This window comes from Pteropus vampyrus, unplaced genomic scaffold (assembly GCF_000151845.1).
Source record: "Pteropus vampyrus isolate Shadow unplaced genomic scaffold, Pvam_2.0 Scaffold34, whole genome shotgun sequence".
Lineage (NCBI taxonomy): Eukaryota > Metazoa > Chordata > Mammalia > Chiroptera > Pteropodidae > Pteropus > Pteropus vampyrus.
Window position 1 is genome coordinate 6035302 of NW_011888815.1, and position 9766 is coordinate 6045067.

Consider the following 9766-nt stretch of genomic DNA (forward strand, 5'->3'; position numbering starts at 1 on the left):
GAAGGAGAGAGAAGGAAAAATCAACATCGAAGCCGGGGCTGTGGCCTTGAGCAGCTGGACAAAGGGAGCGAGCGCCCTTGGTGACGGTGGCTGGTGCAGGAGAGCAGGTTTGGGCGGGAGGTCGCAGTTCGGTTTGAGATGCCTCTGAGACACCCACCTGAGCTTGTGAAATAAAACCGTGAGTCTAGAGTTCGGGGCATTGTCTGGGCTAGAGCTATAAATACTTAGCCTCCAGGCAGTGCTTATTATTAGTGCATTTAGTTTTTGCGTCTAAATGAGTTTCTCACATTTAGGCTCAAGATTATCACAGCTTAAATTCCCTCGAGCTCTTACGCCGAGGATTCCAGTGACGTGACCGTGACATCTGCAGGTTCCTCCCGTGGTGTCTGGGTGACTTGCTCAGCAAGGCGCCGCTCAGGTTTGGTTAAGACACTGAGTTCTTTGGACGCTCACAGCAGCTTGCCTCTCTGGTCTAGACCTACATTTCATCATCAGTCGTGATGCTGTCCCAAAGTTCTCTAAATAACAGCAGAAAAACGTGACGTCTCTGCCCGCTATGATAACATTAGGTGACGCTGCCCGTGCCTGGGGTAGAGGCAGCATGCCATGTCTCGGCCCCCGTGCCTCGGGCCGGGCCCATGGTTTGAAGACTTCTGGAGAAGGAGAAGCTTTGTCCAACCAGCAGGATCCATTAGAGTGTCTCTGGAGAGCGTTGGGAGCCACTAAGCCTTCTGTCTCTGTCTCCTGAAGTCCATTCATTTCCCTGGGACAGTTCCGGAAGCGTTGACTCACGGGGTAATGTGGTTGGAACGGGTCACCTCGACACAGTTAGGTTTTCTTCTTTGTGTTGGGCGGGGTTCAGAGCCACTCCGATCGCTCGGAGGACGGAGAAGCTTCCGGAAAACCGGAGAGGCCTTGACCTGCTAAGGGCGGTCTGTGGCTGGAGACTCAAGTGTATCCGATGTGTTTCTTTCTAAGCAATTTAACAGTGATTGAACTTCTTTGTAAAGAATAAGCGACTACAGATTCTCGAGTTTTAATATTTAGGTTGAATTTCCTATAGAGGAATGGAATAATAGATTTATATTTTATGGTCTAACCGTGTAGTTGAGTTTCTGCGCCCTTTAAAATGGGGGCATGTAGGATTTTAACACCGGTAGCCGACTGTAGAGTGTACAAATGTCATGGCTAAATTCTGGCCACTCTGTCACTTGAATCAAGACTGGCCAGTGGTCTGCGTTGGAGAACCTCTTTATCTACTCATAATGCCCAATTTGGGGGCTGATACCTTAAATCTTCCTTGGGATACCAGCTAGTGGTTTCTAAATGTATTCCTTCGCTTTAAAAACTAAGGGCTTTTGGTTTTTGTTTTTAGCGTACTGTGTATACACAAAGAGAGCCCCAAAACAATTATTAGCTAAGAAGTAGCTAATAATTCTGGGAAGCAGAATTATTTATCATGCGTTTTTTGTTTGTTGTTGTTGTTTTTTTTTAATGACAAATCCAGTGTGACGTTGTCGTTACTCTCATTCCTTGATTTCATATACGACATGTTTTTTGTGGACCTTCATTCAGTATGTCGCCGGTGCCTTTGGTGGGCGGATGATACAAGGAACGAAAATCGAGATCCTGTTCCGATTGTCTTACAGTTTTTGAGTGCCACAAAGATGAACGACTAAACATACAGCTTGCTATTTGTATTCGGGGAAAAAAACGCTATTTTCCATTACAAACCAGACCTATTTCAGTGTTTACATGTTCCCGGTTAATTATTCCCAAGACTATAAAGTGCTATGCAAAACATTTTACGCGAAACTGTAAAATCGTGTGAATGAAGCCACCGTGTCTATTAATCAAAAGATACTGTCAGTTTAAAATAGTCCATTTTGAGGAGGGTCGTGTTGTCTTCATCGTTTCATTCTAAATCCGATCCTCCAGGGGCGTGCTGTGGAACTGCCCCATGGACGATGCTTTTCTAGAGGCGGAGGATGTACAAGGCACAGGCCATGCCCTTCGGTGTCTCCCAGCCAGGGAGAGAGGGGGACAGATGGACCTGACCGGGCACGAGGCGCTGGGGAGTCATGTGACCGCGTAGAGAGAGAGTGCTTGTTAACTGCGTCCTCCATTCGGAAAAGCAGATCCATACCCGGGTCTGAATTTTGACATTTGTGCCCAGAATGTATTCCAATCTCACTAATCCATGCGGCGTTTCTCCCCCGAAGATTTTGAAAGTCGCTTTGCTACGCGAAACGAATAACCTGGTATGGGCTTGCCTGCCTAGTACTGGGAGAAATTCTCTTCCAAACTGGAGCGACTTCTGTTGGAAATACTGTAAAACCCCTGCTTTCTGGTTTTGGTTTATTTTCAGGAGCATCTTAGCTGGCTGGTTGGATGTATTGACTTTTCTAAGCGGACTGATGCCCGCACTAGAGATGCTTTAAATAAACTCTGAAGCATTCTTTATTATGAGGGAGTGTAAACAGAGAAGCCAGCGTCCTATTAAAAATCGTCCCTACGCTCTATATAAACTTCCACGTGGGAGAAATGCACAATGTAAAATCGTCCTTGCGATGACTGCATCTTTCATAGAGCCGGAGGTTTTTCGTTCCCTTTTGTGTCCTGAACTGTTGGGACCTTCAGTTCAACCCAGCGAAGCTCCCGTCCTCCGATCTCATAGCTGTCTGTTCCTTTCAGAGCGCGATCGCCTGCCTGGAGGATGAGAAGGCGGCCCTCACCTTGGCCATGGCCGACCGGCTGCGGGACTATCAGGAGCTCGTGCACGTGAAGACCAGCCTCAGCCTGGAGGTGGCAACCTATAGGTAAGGACGCCATGCAGGGTCTGCCTGGACGAAGCAGGCAGCGTGAAATCGCTGTAGGCTCCGCCGAGTGCCTGTGGCTTTGTGACAGAGCGAGGGCCAGCGAGGGCCAGCGAGGGCCAGCAGCCCTTGGCATGGCCAGGCGAGGAGTCCAGGGCCTGAGGGAGGAGGAAGAGCAGATCACAGAGCCGCCTCCCCTCGGCGACCAGAGTAGCTGAGCTTTGCACAAACGATGTCTGCGTGTCCTGAGCATCATCAAAGAGCTTTGCCCTTAGGTCAGCTCTTGGCATCCTGGGGATTAAGTTCCGTGTTTACAGATGAATAGACTCGCTCAGGGAAGTCCCAGAGCTAGAGAGTGGAGGCCCGAGTCCCCCGCTGCCCGGTGCTTCACACCCCAGGGCTCTGGGTCTATCCCAGACTTTGGCCTTGAAGAGCTGCCTGTCTGCCAAAAGCTTAGCGTGGTACTCCAGGAACGTGGCTTCGTTCAACAAGATGTTGACTCGAATTTGGGGTGACCAACCCAGATGAACAAGTCGCAAAGCCTTCCAAAGGGCTGAGTGCTGGGCGGGGAAGAGAGCACAGTCTGGTGTCCCCCAGGTGGCCTGTGGCCCAGCAGAGTGACACTTCCTCTTGGTGCTCCCCATCCCCTCCTTGTGTGGTGCGTGGTCTTTGGTTGAGGTGGCACCCCTTCTTTCCTGCAGCTTCCATGCCCCGTGAGGACTGGTACAGAGGGGCCCAGATCTCAGATGTTTACAACGCAAGGCATTTTAGAGACCGGGGTTCCCCACCTGTGAGAGTGAGCGCTGTAGCTGACATTATTACGTCCTTACTGCCCGCCAGACCCAGCGCTAAGTCCTCTGCAGCTGTTTGCTGCCCACAGTCGCCCTGTCCAGTGGGGGATCCAAATCACCCCCTTTATTGGGGGAGAGGCCCGGAAGGTGGGGACCCAGGCTGGTGGGGGACCCTCACCCACCGAACCAGCTAAAGTGGACACGATGCACCCTCTGTTCGTGGCGTCTCTGTGACTGTGAACCCACCGATCACGGGCCTGAACGAGCCTTGGGAGCTCCGCTTGGGCAAATGGGTGGAAGGCGTAGTGGCCGACATCTTCCAACGAAGGTCCCCTCCCCGGGCAGGGCGGAGCGGGACAGAGCCCGGCCCAGTTCAGCACTGCCCGTGAGCTGCCTGTATGGTCTCCTGATCACGGCTTTGACGCAGTGGCCTGGCTGCTGCGATGTGCATTATGAGGACGTGTCTGGCTGGTGTGTGCTGGTGTCTGTCTGCCTCCGCCTTTGCTGCCAGGGCACTCGCCCCAGCTGGCCTTTTACCAGGGCCCGCCCTTATCATTGCTGAAGGGGGAATGGGCTCTCGGGCAGCCCCTGGCCTGGGCCTACGGTGCCCGCTCAGGGGTGAGGCCCGCCCAGGGACATGGCAGCCCTTGGAGGAGTCTGCAGCTGAATCGAGCTGTCCTACGGCCGAACCAGTGGGGACTTGGCCGGCTCCCGCGTCTGAGAGCCATGCGGTGGCTGCGTCCTGCAGCTGGGATGGCAGTTGGGACTTAGAGAGCAGGGAGCGGAGGCACCGGCCAGCCTGTCCTTCCTCCCAAGGTCCATCTCCCACGCGCTGCTGGGACATCTTGTGGGGCGAACAATCGCAGAATTAAATGGCTGGGGTATTCAAACAACTGCTGAGTCAGATGAATCTCCAGTTCACAAATGAGGGAGGGAACTTTATCGAGGAGAAGGAAGCGTTAATCTGGGTGTTTTTTTCACTCGCAAGTGACAGCGACCTTTCTCAGCGGGGCTCACGTCCAAAAAGGCACTGAATCTCATCTAACTGAGAAGGAAGGTCCTCAGTTGGAGACAGGATGGATCCAGGTGTTGGACGAGGTTGTCAGCGATTGGCCTCTGCCTCCTGGGGGTTCCGCCCACACTGTGGCAGGCCGGGCCCCAAGCAGCTAGCTGTAGGCTTTTGTCGCAGAATGGGGCTCTTCCCCAAACACCGCGGCAGAACTCCCGGGCCCAGCTCTCTGGTTCTGTTGGGTCACATGCCCGTCCCCGGAGGGTGGACGGGGTCAGCTTTTCATGAGCTACATGGGCTGAGACTGGAGTGCGAGGTACCCCAAACCTAGCTCTATTCTAGGGCGGATGTTGAGCCGGCCCAGAAAACCCACACCTGTGCCTGTATTGGGTAACACCTGATGCCAGGTGAGGCTTCTCCCTACGGAGGCAGTCGGACTGTCCCGTATCCACTCAGCGATGGTTGTCTGGGTCGAGATCTGGATACTTTGATTTCCTTCCTCCCTTTGTCCTGCCCCCAGTTCTCTGTTGTGACAAGTCAGAGGGCACAGGTGGGCATCTTCCCTGAGAGGGCCTTACCTTTTTGGTAGGTGCCCGCATCCCTACCAGCTCAGCTTTTCCCAAAGGCCTCGATCAGGAGCCCTTTTCGCCCCTGGCAGCAGGCTGACCTGTCGGTGGGGACCGAATGCACTGTGGCTGGCATCTTGCAACCCAGTTTGGGGTTGACTTGGCCACTTCCTAGGAATTTCGGAGGCACCGGTACTTTCGTGGAAGCAAGTGATGGATCGCACTGGATGTCTTTCTGAAGGCCAAGTTCGCACGGTGAAAATGAGGAGCCTGGCCCCGGAGCCCGGTGTGCCCGGCCCTGCCCAGCCACCGACACCCACCTCAGTGGTCAGAGTCGTCTCCCACTGCTCCGGGTCTGAATGACCCACAGGCGGTTGAATACAACCCGTTTCCTCGTAGAAGCCGAAAGCCTAGCATTTTTTATCACCGATGAGTGTCCCGCAGGTAAGTCCTTGTCATGTCTTACGCGACGTTTTCAGGATTGTGTGCCGCCCCCCCAATTCTGAGGACAGGTACAAAAATTCACATTTGGGTTAATGCCCTTTTGTGCTTCTGACACTTTTGCAAGTGCTCACCGGATCTCTACACACCTGTCCCCCCTGCAGGCAGCGGGGACAGTCGACCCCGTGGAGACACGGCCCAGGGGCCCGTGCGGTGTGACTCCTCATCAGCCCTGTCCAGAGAGGCTGAGGGCGGCCGACACTGCAGCTGGCATCGCTCGTCTCTTGGGGTGACACTGTGTGGCTTTGCCAGTTTCTCCGTGGTGGCCGTTCTCACAGCACAGTCGTCGTCCTTTCTAACCATGGCATAGGGCAGGGCTGTGGCCCTTTAAAGCTGCAAACATATTCCAGTCCAGCTGGGATTCGTCACCTGTGCTGAGGCTAGCTCTCGAGTGTCATGACCGCTTCCGAACCCAGATATCTGGCCTTTCCGTTAGGAAATAATGACGATCGTAAATACAGACTTCAGGGTTGGTAAGTATGTAATTTAATAAACTCATAAAATTAAAACAAAGCGAACCTCAGAGTCGAAGACTGGAGGATTTCATCAAACTTACTTGGCCAGTCGGTGGCCGGGAAAGACCCTGGCGCCTGACCTGGGAGGTGACCGTGAGGATGAGCCCTTTCCTCCTGCATTGCAGGTGACGACGGGCAGCCCCCGTGGGGCGGGGCTGGGGCCGAGGATGCTGAGGGAGGAGAGAGCGGGAGGAGACGTGCTGGCCCAGGGGCTGTGCTCGCTCTCATCTGCCTGTCACCATGCCGTCACGCGGGACTGGGGACACTCGTCCTGCTCACCCCCCGGGCTCAGTGCTAGATATTCTGGTTAGGTTGGTGCCGGGCAGGCCCGGGCGCAATTGTGGTTTAAGGCCCCCAGGGCGGTGGTCAGGAGCTGCCAAGGGGGAGGGCCACCTGTCCAGGGCCCCCTGCTCACGGTGTCAGCATCAGAGGCATCTCCTGCTTGCGGGAAACACAGACACTCAGGCCCACCTGGACCTGCGGACCCAAGCCGGCCTTGCGACCAGATCCCACATGACTCGTGTGCACACCGCTGTTTGCAGAGCAGCCGGGGGACGCCCAGAAAGGACCAAGGCCATCTCACAGCTGCCTAGAGGACGAGGCAGAGGATGGGCAGGCCCAGTGATGTGCCGCGTGCTATGGGGGCTGATGGGGCGGGCAGTGGGCTTCCTGGAGGAGGTGGTGCTTGGGTCTGACAGGAGGGGAAGCCAGGAGGAGACCATATGGGACGGGCTTTCTGGGCAGAGGGGACAGCGTGGGCGAGGACCTGAGGACTGAGCTAGTGTGGTGTCTGTGGCAGTGCCACGCATTTGGGTGCCCCTGGTCAGCTTGGTTTTGGAGGCCTGCCAAGTGTGGGTGACGGGCGAGAATGACACCTACGAAGCCACGTGCTCTGGTTGGTGAGCCGGGGTCTGCTCTCAGGCGACTTCAGGGTGCGACGCCTGCCCGGGGGACCCGCGCAGGTCTGGCCAGTGTGGCCTCGGTGTTAAGGGTTGTTTTCTACGGATCAGGCTATGTGGACCGAAGTAGCCTCCCACACCGCAGGAAACAGGACATGCCCCAGCGACACACAGGGCAGGGTTTCCAGACAGCGGAAGGGAGTCGTGAGAATCTGGGAGGGCTTCAAGAGGGAGGTGAGAGTAATCTGTCCTGAAGGATGGCGGAGATTTGAATAGACACGTAGGAGAGGGGGAGGTGGGGAGGAGGGGTGGCCTGGGAGGAGAAGATGTTAAAAATAATACACGTTCCACGAAAATACTGTAGGTGGCTTATTGCCAAATAAAGTCTCATAAAGATGATTCAGGGAAGGGACCGAGAACTTCCAGCCGAGGTGATTAGGCGAGATTTTCGAGGGGTGAGTTGGGCCTTGGAGGGGTGGGGGAATTGGGGAGGGGGTAGGAACAGGACTGGCAGGAAGGCATCGGGGGAGAGCAGGTTGCAGGGGTCTCAAATGCCAGGTGGCAAGCAGAGGGGAGGCGGCCGCTGGCAGGAGGCGTGAGAGAGGGTGCCGAGGTGGAAGGCAGGTGCGGGAGGCCTCAGGAGGTCTCTGTAGTCATCGGAGGGTCGGATGGCGAGGACCTGGATGGGTGGCCAAGGGAGCCTCAGAGCCCGGCTGGTCCAGGCGGTGACCGGAGCTGGCAGTGGGAGGTCTCTGGGTGAGGACCTGGGAGACGTGTGCTGTTCGTCACATGCTCTTACAGACAAGAACTGCCCCCACCCCACACCCAGCACGGAGCCCTCTCCACTCTCCACGAGGCAGCTGCTTATTCAGAAGTAACCGATTATCTGAAGATGGCGAAAACTACAGAGCTTTCCAGAACCCACGGTGTCCTAAACCCCTCTACCGCTGCCCCGAAGATCTGGCCCCAAAGCTAGATGCTACAATGAGAATTTGTAGAAACTCGGTTAGAAAAAAAATAGCACCCCCCCATCCCCCGCCCAAAGGGAACTGAACCCAACCATCAGGAATGAGCTGTTGGAAAAGAGAATGGAAAAAAGGAAATCTTCAAAATGGAAGCAAAAAATGCAAAAATCCCCAGGAATAAACTGCGTCCAGAAACCACAAAGCCGAGGGATGTGGAAACTTCATGCATAAGAACAGGCCTGTCCCGAATTCCTCATCCTGGGTACAGATGACGCAGCCTCTATCAACAGTTAAAACGAGGCTTTGTTTTTTATGTTTTGTGGACGGAGGCTATATAACAACCGTGCTAAATTTTACATGGAAAAAAAAAAAATGGACTGCAGGGCCAAATGATTTTTCAAAAGAAAAGTACTGAAGAGATTCTTTCCTGGCCAGATATGAAAATGTAATGCAGAGATTTCCTGTCTGGGCCCCTTACAGCAAAAATCCTTTTATAAAGTGATGGAAGCAATTTTTAGAAAATGTTCTTTGTATGTCTATGCAGGGGGAAGATGTGTAAGCTTCCTGTTTCTTCTTTCTGGCTGCGGTGGGCAGACGCAGTGTGTTTTAACTGAGGAAAATACCGTCTTTCGATGTAGACTTCTAATGAAGCAGTACAGGTCACTCCTAATGTTCTTAATTTCAGCATTTTAGTGGTATTTCTGGTCGCTTCATTTTTTTTCTGAACCACCTATACCTTTTCAAAGGAAAACATTTCTTTGGACTCTCCCAGGGTCTTAGGAGAAATACATGTCTTTTAAAATTCATTCCTACTCTTTGGAGAACGTAAAACTATGTTAACGCTGGGACTTATCTTGTTAAGAGAGAAAATATTTGAAATAGTAAAAGCTTGTCGTTTCGAGGGTAAGCGAGAGGACCATCCCACACGTGTGGTTGCTCGCTTTCCCCTACATCACTGTGTAAATGAATTAACCCTCAGTTAACCATGATTTTAGATTATCCAGGATCTCTTCCCCTCTAGTGTGGCTTCAGTTAACTGAAAATCCGTTTTCTTTCTGAGGTCCGTAGAAGATGATGATGATGAAAACTAACATTTATGGAACACTTTGTGACGGTTGTTTTGACAGCTTGCCAATTACTTAATCAGTTACCACCAGAAACTTGTGCCTGCTCCCAATTTCAGAAGTGGGGAAACCAAGTCACGGAGCCTTTGAGCACTTTGCCCAAGGTCACAGAACTAGGGAAGAGTTAGGGCCCGGAGCCTGGCCAGAGGCCACATGGTAGGTAGCTCACGACCACTTGGTGGATTTGTCCCCACTGCTTAACGAGGGCAGGGACTTGATTTTCAGGCACGTGTTCACTTATTTTCCTGCTTAAGAGGCTGGAACCCTGTGGGACTGTGGGAAATGTCCCCTGGGAAATGTCCCCTGACAGCCGTGAGCTGGGGTGTTGGCATTACGATTCACCGAGACCTGAGGGCAATTCCTCTCCACTCTCAAAATAACTAGAGAACGCTCTCTCCACTTTTCAGAGGGGTACTTGTCTCTTCCTTAAAAACGGGCCTCGGAGAAGTTTCGAGGAAATGGCACGTTTCTGGCTTCTCAGCATTGATTGGTCCATTTTCCGCCTCGGCCATGAGTCTCGTGAGCCACGACGGCGGAGGGCAGGGCTCGCTGTGTCGTGAGGGGTGTGTGAGGGTGTGTG